Source organism: Diadema antillarum, unplaced genomic scaffold (genome assembly GCF_040938485.1).
Source record: "Diadema antillarum isolate AM-2024a unplaced genomic scaffold, OU_Dant_1.0 scf00000225, whole genome shotgun sequence".
In the NCBI taxonomy this organism is placed as follows: domain Eukaryota; kingdom Metazoa; phylum Echinodermata; class Echinoidea; order Diadematoida; family Diadematidae; genus Diadema; species Diadema antillarum.
In genome coordinates this window covers 217217-230146 of record NW_027271114.1, presented here as the reverse complement: position 1 = coordinate 230146, position 12930 = coordinate 217217, and the positions used below count along the sequence as shown (strand labels likewise).

General features: G+C 36.7%; 1 long non-coding RNA gene across 1 annotated transcript; it reads right to left on the bottom strand.

The window, feature by feature from the left end:
* Window positions 1–2829: 2829 nt before the first annotated feature.
* On the bottom strand, window positions 2830–12326 carry LOC139724646 (uncharacterized). The gene is made up of 3 exons (XR_011710477.1): window positions 12254–12326; window positions 10089–10340; window positions 2830–3191 (listed from the first exon to the last, which is right to left on the bottom strand). It is a non-coding gene; the product is annotated as an uncharacterized lncRNA (long non-coding RNA).
* Between the last annotated feature and the right edge of the window lie 604 nt (window positions 12327–12930).

Below are 12930 nucleotides of genomic sequence, written 5' to 3'. Positions count from 1 at the left end.
ATGAGCCATTTCTGAGATATGGGAAAAATAGAATTTTAGCATTTTCATTTGACCTTTGACCTCTGATCCCATAGCCCAGAATTTTACCAGAGCAACTTTATCAGGTAATATGTATACAGACAAATTTTTAACAATTGACCATGGCCATTGACCTTGAACATGTGCAACCAAAAGTTGAGAGGCACAACTCCCTTCTCTCATACTCACCGTTTATGCCAAGTTTCATTTGGATACCTAAAATGGTTCTTAAAGGGAATCAAGAGAATTGTGGACTGAGTAAATTGAGTATTCCCTTGTTTTCTGAAAGCAGTTAGTCATGTGCTCTTTCATTATGCTAGAAAAGTGAATTTTGGTGGAATTTCTTTAATATTTGTTAAATTGTTGTCTACACATACGTTATAACCTCTAGCCTCCTTATCCAGCGGTTCCAACACCAAAACTTTAAAAATTCAAAACTTTTCCATCGCTTGTCCAATTTTCCTCAAACTTTCACTGATGTGTTCTACTAATGTTGCTGCTATCACTCAATCCACATTGCTCTTTGGGTTGGGTTCCCTTTAAGTTTAATGCTGTCCACAAAACTGATTACTGACTGATGGAAGGAGGGATGGACAACCCCAAAACAATGTCTCTGGTTACAATTTGTGGTGGAGGCATCATAAAAAAATGATTTTTTTCATCAACCAAATTTACCAAAAATATGCCTTTTTGTGCAGTTTTTTAAAGTGTTTTTTTTTTCCTTTAAAAAACAAAAACACCCAACTTTACAGTTTTGTATACTGAATTGCAAGGGGGGGGGGGGGGGGGCTGGGAGAGCTCTGCTCTCTTGAAGTCATCTGCAAATATACATTACAGAAAAATAACCCAACCAAATTAAAGTGTTAAGGGATATATCAGTCCTTACATTCTGAGTGAAATTATGTGACCTTTTTCATACACTAGACCATGTACAGTGCTTTCGAGTTGGCATGATGTTGTCCTGATGGAAAAACCCACGACTTTGCTGGTAATGAATATTATTGCTTGAAATTATCAAAAAAAGTTTAGTACCTTTAAAGATATCAAGAGCCATTGTCAACTTTCTCAAGGTTTCATCTTCCCAGGTTAATCATATTAATCATGAAAGATTACTGCTAGTTCATGCAAGTGTGCTAAAACAAGTTTGAACAGACAACCCCAAATCTTTTATGATGAGGGTATCATGACAACATGTCACTGTCATATAAGATATAAATGCAAATATTCTGTGATACACAACTCACATTTAACCCTTCCTAATCCAAGTGTGGGGTTGGAGCTTATTTGTCCCCCTCCTCAGATCTTGACCTCCAATCGCCCGACCATGGGGAAAATGGGGGAGAGGGTTGTTTGGGCTCCTCCTTAAGATCTTGGCCATCCATCAAACTATCGCGGCGAAAATTGCCAGGCATGTTCCCTATCGCATAATCTCCAAGAATAAAGAGGCATTTTTTCCAAAAACATGGTTGTTTTCTCTAAATTATGTTCATTATGCTAGTTACATACAATAATTTTTTCTTTTGTGTGTGTGTGTGTGCGTATCAGATTTTAAGCTCTAAACTTTTGAATGAATTCTAAATGGGCAATTTTTTATCTTAACTTTTTATATAGTACTAAGAAATATAAATTTGAAAAACTGCGGTGTCAAAATAAATCTTCAGCAGGCGGTACAGATTCTTCAGTAGGGGGCACAGATTCTTCATCAGTGGGTACAGATTCTTCCGCAGGGGGCTGGGATACTGTGGCAGGGGGCTGTGTCTTTCCTGCATGACAAAACAAACAATGCAGAATATTTTCACAGACACATATTTCAATATCTCATGTGTATCACGCACAGCTGACAAGTATAAAAAAAATACAATCTATTTTGTTCACTCTTCTAAGACTTATTCATACAAAGCCATGTCTGGGAAATCATTGCTTATCAACATTACAATTCAGCATCATTGCAATTGATTTACATATTGCTCCACACTGATTTCAATAAGCACTGAACTAATCAGTGTCTTTTAGTAGTAGCCATGACAAAAAGACATTATGGGCATATGTACTCAAGCAGGATTTGAATCTATGACCTTCTGATCTTCGGACAGGCGTCATCTCCACTAGACCACCAAGTGGTGGTTCTGATCCTTATGGCATGCAGCGGATACTGCTCAATTATTCAAATTAATGAAATTCTTCCGTCGAGATGCTTCCATTGCAACTGACAGACAAATGGCCCTACACCGACGTAAATAAGCACTAGGTCTGAACTGATCAGCGTTTTGCCAGCAGCCATAATAATAGAAATCATGGGCATAATGTACTCAAGCAGGATTTGAACCAACGGCCTCCTGATTTTCTGACAGGCATCATCTCCACTAGACTACAGAGCTTACGCAAGACAGCAAGTGGTGGTCCTAATCCTTATAGCATGCAGCGGGTACTGCATAATTATTCACATAAAAAAAATTCGACAAAGGAAGTTCATGAATTTGAATACAGCATCACTCAAAGAATCTGGTCAACACTAATTCACATAGTTCTTAGAAGTATAATTCAGTTTATCACTTGTATGATGAGCATGTGACCTTAGTTCAAAATGAATGATGCATCAATTGTCTTCCATAAGTTTTACGGTAAATTTGTGTAGCTGTTATATGTCAATATTGTCCCACAATTCTACAAGCATTTCAAGCATGTTCATTTACGATGGAGGAAAGAAATTTGGAATTTGGATACGTTTCACTTTTAACTTTTTTACAAACTTTATCAGCCAATAGACAATCATCAATTATGATACTAACCATACATTGCTGAATGTCTTGGAAGAGCTGGCAAAGATTGTGTTGTTGTGTGCTTTTCAATATCTTGAGTAAGCGTCTCTTCTACTTGGACACGACACATTCTGCCACATATCTGGCAAGACACCTGTGCATGGTACAGTCATGATGCTCTGCAAAGTCTTTGACTAAGATATTTCAGTGACACAGGCAACATTCTCTTGCTGCCTAGTTTGAATACTGTTGCTCGGAAGATGCAGGTTGTTGAAGCCGAGCAGATTGTTGAGGTTGAGCAGGTAATGGAGGCTGAGCACATGCTGACACTGACTCAGTTGCTGGATGCCTTGTTGCTGCAGATGATGAGATGCTTGTCACAGGTAAAATGCCTTCACTGCTTTTCTTAGTCGGCTGTTTGTGAGAAAAATAAATGTAAATTCCAATGTAATACACCTCCACATACTTGTCATGACCATAAAAATTCAAATTTAAAGAAGGATAATAACAAACTGCTGAAACCATTAGACCTAGATAACTGGAAAGAAGAAGAAAAAAATCTTTAAAATGGGTAAAATATTTTTGATAGCTATGTATGTTACTGTTGTTATTGTGCTGATTTAATGTAATCAGATGGTTCATTCTTTGTCGAAAATTACAAGGACTTCTTGATATCTATTTAACAGGAAAAGAGCTTCAATTGAATCCATGGGACAAACCTGAACACTGCAGCACACAATTCACTTCCCCAAACAAACAAACAAACAAACAAACAACAACAACTAGAAATGTCGCTATGGCGACCGGTATGCCTCTGCCATAATGCATCGTTCTCCTAATAGGTCTATAGGTTCAAAACCACTAAATATGTACAATTTAGTGAAATACTTGTCGCAATAGTTTTACCAAAGAAAAAATAAAGCAACGACCGATTGTCATAAGTTTCGGGTAATAGTTACCGTTAGTACATTGTTAACTAGAACTGCCGAGAATTTGAACATCCAGTTATGATTCTTTCGGAAGTTATGCATTCATAAAGATGGTAAACCCGCCAAAAACAGCATGTCGCAAATTAATAGTTTTGCCGATATGTTACTATTATGCAAATGAAAGCATGATCTTTTTTCATTAAAACTTGTTCTAAGGCAAATTAAGCCATTTGCCTACATGTTAGAATAAAAAGAAATATAATTGAAAACTGTTCAGTTGAATTATTTTACAAGTCAAATTTGTCGCAAAGGCCTGTGAAACATACGTTACCATGATTTCAAGTTTTCCTTTAAAACATTCCCTGGGGTTGAAATTGTGAATTATCCGTCCTAAAAACTTAGAAAATGTCTCGTCCAATGCTGTAAACAATAGTTGTGCCACCTGGTTATCTGCTGCAGAGAAAAAGCTTCAAGCACTAATATGTGTCAGACCGTATGGTTAAGAAATGAAACATACGTTACCACCGCTATGGAAAATTAAAAATGAAAATGTTACAAGGAAGATGCCAAACATAGGCATACGGTACCCCAATCTCTCCACTGAGTTTTCAGTTTTGAGCCATTACTAATCGCTTGAAAAAGTCACATCGAAGGTCTGATGTAACTTACGTTACCGAAACATACGTTACCCCCGAAAAAATAATCTTAATTAGATTCACTAACATTGCAACCATTCATCGATAACAAGTGCTATCTAGAGCTATCTTACTCCATAGTTGCATAGAAACAGTCATTGCGACAAAATGGCACATCACGTTGACGACTCACAGGAAATGGACTGCACGAGATCTTTCTCAGTATCTGAGCGAACGGTATATATATTTTCAAAGTCATGTTTAGCGTAATCACATTCAAATATTGGTACTTTTTTACTATAAGCAAGTACTTTGGTGTTTGTTTTGTCGAGGAGAATAATAAGTTTACATCACACTCAGATATTTATACAACATTAAGGTACTTAAACATAGGGTCAATATTGTAACGTAGGTTTCACTTAAGGTAACGTAGGTTTCAATTTTACATATGCATGTACACTGTCGTGCTTTTCACCAAAGCTTTATCCTAAAAAAGACTAATATCCATAAATAAACAGATGAAAAACATATTTCAATTTTACGCTTGCACTAACCATTCTTTTTGGCGATAATCATTGTCAATGAGGCCCTGAATACCCTGGTAACGTAGGTTTCAATCACTCTATCAAAATCAATCCAATATGTATGTTAATGATATATGAATGATGAAAATAATGGTTTTCATTTTAATTATCATATCATTTACTTCAAAGTTATAGTGACTGTAGTCTACCAAATTCATTATGTGACACTTCATTCCTTGTAATTAGAGGTAACGTAGGTTACGTAATTATGTAAGAATATCTTATTACTGATTTGCAGTATGGATTTTCTGGAATCTTATCATTACTCCTTCGGTTCCTAGAGGTCAAAATGGGAAAATAAAGAGCCAAGATTCAGGCCGATTACTGAAGAAGGAAAAAGGAAAAGATTGGAGAAGAAGCCTTCCGTACTCTCTTAAAAAAAATTGAGTGAAAATATTCACTCTTCATGGAGTGAATACAAAAAAAGAGTGAATTTAGAGTAAAGTTGGAATGAATTTTGAGTGAAAAAAAGTTCATTTTCACTCATTTTGGGGTGACCTCAGGGATCACTCGAAGATTTAGGAGTGGTCCCTGAGGTCACTCTAAAAAGAGTGAAAATGAACATTTTCACTTTAAATTCACTCTTTATTTTTATTCACCCCATTAAGAGTGAATACTTTCACTCGATTTTTTTTTAGAGAGTAAATCCGAGAAACAACGTGTAAAAAAGTATTACGTTCCTGTGGAAAATCTTAAGAGTTGGGAAAAACAAGAGCGCAGAAAAAAATGAAAGAGTTAAAAAGCACAGAGCGTTCAGCAAGAAAATAAAAGAAGACTTAAACCGATCTCAGCAAAGGGTGAATGAAGGTGATAATGTCGACTTGATTGACAAGGATTGACAAGGAAATTGATTCACAAATTTAAAAATTTGCTAATGATGTATACTTATGTATGCTTTACAATGAAAGGTACTGTATAAAAGTGTTGGCTTGTAGATATCAAATTGAAAGGATGAAATATATGTAAATTTCCTTGTTTATGCACCGAAAATCATCCATGAAAATTTCTACCCAATCTAACTATTCCGAGATATTAATGAAAATATGAAGTTTAACCAAGAAAATAGACGAAAGCGTCATACTAACGCTCTTATACCAACTTTTATATAATTTCACTATAATACAACTCGCCACTTTTGCATTATTCTCTCCTATACACTGGCTCTTACCCAGTATGCCTTTTATTGAAAGTTGCCTTTTGCAGAAAAATACTAGATTGTGAGTTTACAGTTGTCTTTTATAATGATGTCCACTGAAAACATTTTATAGGTCACCGAACTTTTATTCTATGTAATGGAAATAGAAGAACTGCAATTTGTTCTTCTGACATTTCTATGCCTTTTCCATTGCCTCTCCAGTATCCAAATTATGAAAGGTGCGCCTTTTTGTGTTTATCATTGTTGTCTTTATAGACTTATAGTGTGTCATAGGTCAGTTATACTCTCAATCTAAAACCGTGAGAAAGCTGTCTATTTACGTGACCACTCTTAAATTGTTCATAATTCTGTATTTTTGTGACTATTACCCAAACCATGCATTATTGTTGCTTAAAACTTACAGATTTTTTAGCACATTATTGAATAATGTGCCAAGAAATCTGTACGTTTTAAGCAACAATAATGCATGGTTTGTTCATTAATGAAACTCGTGATAATCATGCATTATTAATCATAAAGCAGTGCTGGTGTTTGCATTTTAAACTTCATAGGCTCGATGTGATTTATTTCACATTTTTCACTCTTATGCCTGATATATCTTATTGATGTAAACTTTAATATGCTAAACAGTTAAGTGCTGACCAGTTTGTGTACTCACACTGTGCAATGTTGTTTAGCGATGCATCATTCCTTTTTAATGCACTTTCCAATGCATCTCCACTTTCGAGTGATTAATATTTCAATCTGGAAACATTTGAAACATACGTTACAATTGTTTATAGTACACACTAATACATTTTAGGGGTTCTTGACAATGTCTTTTGTGACTCTTATATAAATGCATTCCTTTGGTTTTAAACAGGGCACTTCAACAGGTAATTTTGCAGTGAAACTCATGATATTCAGACAAAATAAACTCTTGAAATCTAAATATTGTATTCCAATTTTTCATTTTTGGCCAAATGTATATACTATCAGGACGATAAAATCAAACGACAATTAAATAAATCTGCTTCCAGAAGTACTGAAGGTCTTGCAACGCTGGTACTTTTGATATTTATTAGAACTCTTAAAATTTATCTTCTTTTTTAGTGTTTAATATATTCATGTAACATACGTGACTCATATGCGTAACAAACGTTACCAAGGTTTAAACAGTCACATTTTCATTTGTCATATGGTGACTGAGATTGTTTGAGAATATGTGCAGGACAAATCCATCTAAAATCATTTGGCAGTTTTCTGCAAGTTCTATGTGTACGAATAAAAAAACCACAGGAAACAATCTAACTTTACATAGTAAACAACCTCCATCATATCTATCAATATCTTAATTCACGGTTACAGCAACTCATCAAATGAATGGAAAATATAGCAGGCACATTGAAATAAGAATGGTCATATCTTCGAAACTATCCACCAATAGAAGGATAGTTAAATTGTCCATCCCTAAACAGAATGAATATGGTCAAAGAAAAATAAGCGCAGTAACGTAAGTTACAGTGGTGAAATTTTCATGTTCAACTTCAAATTTCAGAACATAAAAAGTTTGCAATATTTGTTGCTCATTTTTGTTTAAGTTGAAATTCAGTGTATCCTCTAGCAATTTTTCGTTGTCGGAATGTTTTTGAGAAAACTTTATTTTTTCAAAATTTCAAAACCTGAATTGTACATTTTTAATGGTTTTGGCCCTATAGTACAACATCTTGACAATGTGTGATTACAGTTTCACATAACTGGCAAAATATTAGAATGACAGGTTTGTCACAAATGTGTTGAATGTTCACTTTCCTTGAACTAGCTTTAATTGGATGGATGGCTATACTGCCTAAGAGTGCAGGTACAATTGTATTTGGGGATTTGAGAATCTTTACTTGACTTTTGACACTTTTATAAGTCTATGCATTTAGTAACTTTCAAAGTATGGAGAAAAAGTGTAATTCATGTATTAAATACTACAATTTTTGCATTCTTACTTGGCCTTTGACCCTGGACCTTAGGCCCTATGACCCTAAAATTCCCGAAAGAATCACCGTCAGGTAGAACATGCATTAATCTGTACTAAGTTTCATGATGATATCTTGAGTCACTTTCGAGATATGGAAAAAAAGAAGAAGTGAAATTTAGCACTTTCACTTGACCTTTGGGCAAGAAACTTCCTAGAAAATCTCTATTGGGCAATATATCAAGTTTCAAGAAAAATCTTGGAAATATTGCAGAAATATGAGGGAACAAATGATATTTTGATTTGACCTTGATCGTTGACCCCTGACCTTTGACCCATGATCCCTACATTCCCTAGATGATCACTGCTAGTAAGTACATGCATAGATGTAATTACATTCTATGAAGATGCCGTGAACCATTTCCAAGATATGGAGAAAAAAGGGTGAAATTTCAACATTTTAACTTGACCTCTCACCTTTGAACTTTGACCTCATAATTCCAAACTCTCTGGAGAATCTTTATTTGGTATCACATGTTTGCATCATGTTTAAAGAAAAACCTTCAGGCATTGCATAAGGGAAAAATAGTGAAATTTTTGAGCCATTTGACCTTGACCTTTTGACCTTTGACCTTGAGCATGAGCACCTAAAAGTTAATAGGCACAACTTCGTTCACTCATGCATGATATACATACCAAGTCTTATTAGGATGCCTCAAAGGTTTTTTTTTTTGTTACGCTGTCCACAAAATTCATGACGGACAGGACGGACGGACGGACGGAACGACAGACAACCTGAAAACATAATGCCTCCGGCGACACTTCGTGGCGGAGGCTTGAAATTGTAGGCTGAGGGTCAGAATTTAATTTCAAAGGCATATTTGGAGCTTAGTTCATAACTGAAAAAAAAAAGCATTTAAAGACAGACTAACACTAAATTCATGTCCACTCCGAGGTACAATCACTCTCATCTCTCTGATACATTATTACAGTCCTGGGCTGAAAGTCATACCAAAAGTCAAATTGTAATTTCAACATTCAAATAGTTTATTATGTAGAATCGCAATAACACATTTTGGACAAGAACTTGATGGTACAAAAAGATTAGGTCTAAGGCATGACTTCTAATATGAATGACTTCAAAATTGGTACAGTTTAGTGTGCACAAAGTATTTCACCAATTTCAATATATGTTTTATTTGGACTTTTTTAACTGACTTCTATTCTTTTTCATCATACATAATATGATCTAGAGGCTGCAGCTGAAATTAGACTTTCTTCACTTCTTTCCAATATTGCATCACTTTAAATTCCCCAGCAAACAATCTCTGAACCTAATATATAATGTATTGGACATTTACAACAGTCTGTATGAACTCTGCATCACATGTACAGCTATGTTTTGCAAAACATGAGGATGGAAATATTTAATCTGACAACTCAGGGGACTTTCTGGGTGTTATTCCCCCCCAAAAACAAAAACAAAAACAAAAACAAAAACAAAACAAAACAAAAACAAAAACAAAACAAAAACAAAAACAAAGCAAAACAAAACTAGAAAAGCACTGTGAGCGCAGACCTCCGCAAAGCATGCAGCTCATTTCCACCACTGATCTTGTTCTTCCATCCACCCATATGTACTTATAGCATTGTGTGCTGAATGTCGCCGGATTTCCCAATATAAAAGCCTTTGTTACGTCATAAACCCTCAGCTGCATGGCGAGCCTAGCCCTAGCAGAAACTAGACCACGCACTTTAGTGCGCGCATGTAAACCTCAAATACGTGCAGCCTGAACTCCCAAGTTCATTGACCCTACCTGTCAAAATATAAAAAATCCTTCATAAATTCCCCCACAATTCTCGGATCACTACCAAAAGTTAATCGTTTGTTACTTGTGTCATTCTAAACCTTTCCTGCAAGTTTAATCCAAACCGTTAACTACTTTTTGAGTTATGTTGCAAACGGACAAACTAACAAACAAACAAACCATAACGAAAACATAACCTCCTCCCTTGGCGGAGGTAACAAAAAACAAAAAAAAAAACAAAAAAAAAAACTCACCTCGTGGTAGGGCCTATTGATGTTTGCAGACCAGCACAGCTCCAAACACACCAACAGCTTGCTTCTTCAGATGGAACCATGAAGGTGGCAGGCGTCAATCCTCTGTTTCACCTCCTTCCACTTTTTTTTTTCCACCTGGTGATTGGCCTACACCAAACCGATATTGTCCTCTTGCACACAATCTCATAATATGGTCTCAACAGCTGTACGGCTTCCCAGTCTTGGTCATTTTGCATGCTGAACTGTAGTAGTCTGTAGACAACAGAAGAGAAAACGGTAGAAGGTTTGACCTTTTTAATAGCATACTTATACTGTCCTGAGTTACTCAGGAGCGGATCCAGGAATTCCATAAAGGGGGGGGGGGGGGGGGAGGTGTAAAAGTACCGCTTTGAAATACAGCTCAACTCTTTCTACATTTCAGTGCTTACTGAAGTGCTCCTTTTTTTAACAGTTACCCATGATTGACTAGACAACATACTTTCTATCCTGTCTTACTGCATGTGAGTGTATGTGTTGTGCGTGTGAGTGTATGTGATGGTGTCTTGTTTTATCTACTCGATTTCACACAGAATTATTTGTAATGTAGCCAAATATTTTCCTGTGTAGGCATCCTACTGTATAAGCACAAGATGCTTTGAAGGCTGCCTGGCTCTCATCGTAAATGCCACTATTATTATATTGTATGTTTTTGTGTTTTATTTTGCTGAATAAATAGCCTAAATTGGCCGCAATCAATTAAATGAATTCAATAATAATAGTTTTAACAATTTATTGCTATCATTATCATCACCGTCATCATCATTGTAATTACTATTCATGGCATGAGAGAGAGGGACTAGACGAGAAACAAAGAACAACATACGAGATACCAAAAAAAGAAATAATAAGACTAGAGAAGAAGAAACATGTACAATTATGTATAAGGTATGCTGAAATGGAAGTTTACCTTACACAGAACAGAACATTGATGTTACACTGTATGTGAAAAGAACTGTGTTGACAAACATACTTGTAGACATACTTGTCATACAGAGAGAACTACATGTAGTAGAGGCTAGATTGTATTATGACTTTGGGTGACAGATGACTATCAGCCAGCTTACCACGACCATACTCAACCTTCAAATTTGAAGTGACAACAATTTGATTTTGTCACTGTAAGGGATCACCAACTGGCTAATTGTATAACTTCCTTTACCTCATCATCCTTCCTATTTCTGTTAACATTACCCTGGCCTTGTTTCATCTCAACCATAATTCTCTTCACCAATGTTCTTCTCTCTGCTGCATTTCTGTTATTAGTGATAACATTTCCCTTTAACAACTGTTCTTAATCTGTTCGGAATAGTTTCTAAAGCTAGGGTCCCAGACCCAGCTCTCCTCCTCTGTCGTCATTATAATGAGACAAAGGACAGAATGTAACATTCATCAATCAACCACACTTAATCTACAATATTAGACTCCGGTGACATATAAATTGTCTGTAGATTAGTAACCCTACTTGTCATATACCGGTCATAGAGAACTGGTTGAGGCTAGACTGTGTGACTTTGTGCGCAATGCTAAATGACAATCAGCCAGCTCGTCACCCTTGTCCTGACCTAAAAGTCAAATTAGTATTGATAGTAGTGACAACAATTCGTTGTTGTTACTGCCACGTGCCCAAAATTGGTAGACCCATCATCTGCTTTACTTCACCTACTCCAAAATTCCATTTACAGTGACAGCATGCCATATAAAAGCCTTGGCCATAGACACGCTGCATTTACATCACAACGCAGCAAACACTGCACTGGCACTTTTGAATTTTGGTTAGGTAGTAACGTTAGAGTAACATTTTGTCATCAACCTCGAAATGTAGTGAGGACAAAACTAAATCATGTTTCAGTTTCAGTAAATATAACCACAGTAGATTAACTCGATGAAAGACGGAGTGGTTTAGATTCTACAATATCCGATTTGGGAAATAAATTAAGAAATGCAGAGACAACCTGGCCACTGGCACTGCACTGGCACTGCCACTGTATGTACGCAAAGCACGACATTAAGCGTTGACGCGTGCTTGAGAAAGTAACTCCAACATCAACATTTCCTCACACATGCTCTATTATTACCCGGGTATTTCCCCACACACGTTCAATTAGTATTATGAGATTCTTACTCACCTTTACCTTAGAAGGAAGTAACTTTTCTCGAACTGGCATTCGCAAGAAACATCAGACAGAGGTTCGACCGATCCACCTGCCTCACCGTGCACCACCACCGCCGGGAACCGCCGCCGCGCCGCCGGCCGGCGCTCGGCGGCCAGGATTGTCGAGAGTTCGCTCCAGGTTTCGAGTCTCGCGCGTGTTGGTTGCGCGAGAGAGAGCGACGATGATACGAAGACTGTAATTTACATATGCAAATACAGTACAGTGATGCAGCCATTCACGGGCGACGGACGTATCCGCATGCGCAGATAAGGTTTTGACACAGGGGCATAAGTTCGGAAACGTTAGGAAAGTGTTAGGAATGTTAGGAAAGTGTTAGGAAAGTGTTAGGAAAGCGTTAGCAATGTTAGGAAAGTGTTAGGAAAGTGGGTGCCGTCCAATCCCCTCAATCTGCCAGCAGAACCAGGGCATAATGGACTGCTTGGAGGGGGAAAAAGAAGGAAAAAGGAAGGGGGAAAGAGGGGAAGAAGGGGGAAGGGAGGGGGAGAAAAAAAACCACGGATTTCTACAAAATATACTGAAAAATACTTGGTTTTCTGTATATAATCATTCAATTTTGGGACCTTTGACCTTTATAATAGTCAGGTCAACTTGATACTTACAAATACTGACTAGACTTGCACCCTAGAGTG